Below are 3,268 nucleotides of genomic sequence, written 5' to 3' on the forward strand. Positions count from 1 at the left end.
CAGAGGGGTTAATGATGGCCTCTCCTTCTTAATGGTCTTACTGTTCCAAGCTTTTAGGTCAATTTTGCAGTCTCCTAGTTGCTCCTTGTCTCTTTCCTCTTCTTTTCCAACCTTGAAATGAATGTGATAAAAAAGCTGGCGACTTATCAAAAGCTTAGACAATCATTTTGTTAGGCTATAAGATGCAAATCTACCCTGCCTTCTACCTACACGCAGACATATTTGTTGCTGTGTACATGTTCAGATTCCATTCAAGGGCACTTGGTTTGCTCAGCCACTAATTTTTTTTTTATGAAATCTCCGTGGAACCCGTTGGGCAAAGATGGACTGGTTCTCAGGTGAAATCAATGGAGCTATGCCAGTTTGTACCACCTCAGGCTCTGGCACATAGCTTGCTGAATGTTTATAATTGAAATGCTATGTGGATGGGCCCTGACATCTCAGACATACTTAAGCAATAGTTTTTCAATCAGGGAAGCAGCAAACATTATCTTTTGACAACATATGCGGATAGCAAAATGTTATGTATACCAACTGGGGCTCCCACATCAATTAACCAACACAGAGCTGCCATGGATTGCAGTAGTTTGGAACTGTGAGACTACAAGAGACAGTATTTGCTGGTGCCAATTAAACTCAGCAACCCAAAAGCTATTTTCCACAAGCTGTTGAGGCTGCCACTTCACATACACTGGTAAAAGGGGGGGGGTCTCTGTCTCCCAGGATTACATGACAGGAAGAGAAAGCCTCTGTCCACATGCAATAAAACTGGTGGTGAAGAAGGAAATGGTAAAACACTAGTTGGCTATGGAGCTGCGGAGGAGGATTCAGTGTAGAGGATGTACACACGGACCAGCTTTCTGTACTGAGCTGCTGACTTGGGCGATCGCCGTTTGGTGAAGGAGAGGCTGGTTCTGGCGGAGGCTGCTCAGTGTGGGGATCCACGCGTGGCTGAGCCAATTGCATCCCTGAAGCTGGGCTTCGGTTACCATTGCAAGAGTTCAGGTTTGCCTCAAAAATGACACTTTCCCTTTGTACCTTCCCTTGAAGAATGGCAAAAAGCATTGCCAATTCCTGCGAGTTCACAGTGCCCCTCTGTGGGAGTTGGTCTCATGAGAAAAATCCAAGGTCCTGCCCCTTTCTCATCGTGTATGGGCTTTGACCGCTTTTCACTAAGAGTGCTAACCTGCAGACTCTAGCTGATGCTAATGAGTTTAATAGGATCCCAGTTTTACAGCAAGCCAGGAGGCTGCCCATGCAGGATTTCATTAAGACCGTCCGGAGCTCTAAACAGCCACCCCTTCAGTCGCAATGGGCTCCCTCCTGCTAGCCTCTTTTCAGGTGACAGACTGGTCATGGCAGTCCCCTCTTCTGTGGACGGGGGTAGGTTTATGCAGCCTGGACTCCTCAGAGAATGGAGTCGCATCTGCTAGGGCCCTGAGCTTTAACTTAGCATCTTTGGGACTATGCTCTTTTATCTGCCTGGCGATTCAGGAATATATACTGCATTGTTGGTTACCCTTGGGTTATGTGTACAAGCTTTTCTTTGCAACCACGAGGGCTAGAAAGGTAATTTTTTAACATTTGAATTTGAGATTCTAATGTTATTGTTCGTTTCTGGAAACAGGGGTCTCATTCACATACCTGTGCTTTACTCCAGCGCTGAATGAACTCAGTACTCTTCAGTCTATGCATCATGGGTCATGCCCCATTTAGGAGCAAGCTCTTCCTCAGGCCTCCCCAAGAAGAAGCCTTAGTCAGCCTCCCTCTCTTGACAGACACCCCTGAAGCCAGCCCTGGGGTGGCTTCCCAACAGGCAAGCCTCTGGCTTTGAGACTCTGGTTCTTCTCTGTCCCTGGCGATCCATAGTGCCCCTGCCTCAGAAAGCTCCTTATTTTCCATCAGCTTCCTGGAAGGGAGGCATTTTCATCTTCACGGGGGCGCGGTGGTCAGGATGCAGATGTCCCAAATGGCACAGCAGATTGCTCAGCTCCAAACTGTCTTTACTGTACCACTGCAGTTCCCTCTGTCCTCCCTGGGACTCGTTTCTCTCTCTGTGCCCTCCAGGGCTTTCCTAGAGCTACCCTTTCTCCCCTCAGTGCACATAAAGCCTCATTCTTTCTCCTCAAGCACAGTCCGCCACCCCTACACCGAAGCAGCTACAAAAGTACAGTATTCAACACAAGGAGTAACGGTCACCCAGTAAAATATAATCTCATGGGGAACTAACCAGGGAGCAACCCCTGGGCCTTGCTGCCAGGCCCAGACTGCCATCTTTCCTTGGGGTGAAAAGGGCAAATAGGTCCTGTTTGTGAAACTACAGGCAGCCCTTGGACTTATGACAAAATTGGTTCCTGAAAACTGGGTCTGAAGTTGAAATGTTGTAACTCAGAACCGATTTTCCCGTAGGAAACAATGTTAGAAATGGGGGATTGGTTCCCAAACCAAGGCCTGATACCCCAGTTTCACCAAAAATAACCCAGAATTTTGTACTTAATCAATTATAGATGAGTAATATAGCTACATGAATGTATTTATATTGTAAATCGCAATCATATTGATTTGGAAGGACTTCTTTGAGGTGACTTTGCTGGACTTTTTGAAGGGCTCTCGGCTGGACTTTTTGAAAGGTTCTTGGCTGGAGTCTTCTCAGGGGTCCTGGCTGCAGGTTTTCCTGGAGTCTTGTCTGCTTTCTTAAAGAAAGTGTCCAAGGAAGTTTGGGCAGACGTTCTCCAGGGAGATGGGTGACACAGCAAACTTGTTCGCTGGCCTGGCATCACATCGGATCAGATCAAGCGTTGTAAAGTCGAAACTGATGTCAGAAAGTTGAAACAAGGTGTCAATTTATAAACGATGTAAGTGTGAAACGCTGTAACTCGAAATGCTGTAAGTCAAGGACTGCCTGTATTTGCAGAACATATTTATATCAAAGCTTGCTCACACTATGCCCCCACAAAGTGTTCGCTGCAAGACTTGAAGGCCCGAACTCAGCCACCTAGAGTTTTTTGTCACACCAGGGTTTGCGTATCACAAGACAGCACTCCTAGGAAACTCCCTCACCTTCACAAGATGTTTTGCTGGGCCAAGATTATCAAAGCTCTTACATCCACAGTTAATGCATTTGAACAAATGCCCTGATTTTCAAAGCTATCCAGCTTATAGCCATACTGGTTTAGAGGAAAAGGCAATCAGGACTCATGGTAGAAATATCTTTTATAAGATCAACAAGATTTTTGCAAAAAAAAATTCTCCTGAGTGATTTTCAAAA

The 3,268-nt window shown here is 46.1% G+C and overlaps 1 long non-coding RNA gene across 1 annotated transcript in view; it reads left to right on the forward strand.

Moving 5' to 3' along the window:
- Positions 1–2,779: 2,779 nt before the first annotated feature.
- The window catches only part of LOC109292314, a 2,423-nt gene continuing 1,934 nt past the window's right edge, over positions 2,780–3,268 (forward strand). Inside the window, exon 1 of the long non-coding RNA XR_002096102.1 lies at positions 2,780–2,836. This is a non-coding gene — a long non-coding RNA (uncharacterized LOC109292314). The remainder of the gene's footprint in view (positions 2,837–3,268) is intronic.

This window comes from Gavialis gangeticus, unplaced genomic scaffold (assembly GCF_001723915.1).
Source record: "Gavialis gangeticus isolate Ggan-Ray unplaced genomic scaffold, GavGan_comp1, whole genome shotgun sequence".
NCBI lineage: Eukaryota > Metazoa > Chordata > Crocodylia > Gavialidae > Gavialis > Gavialis gangeticus.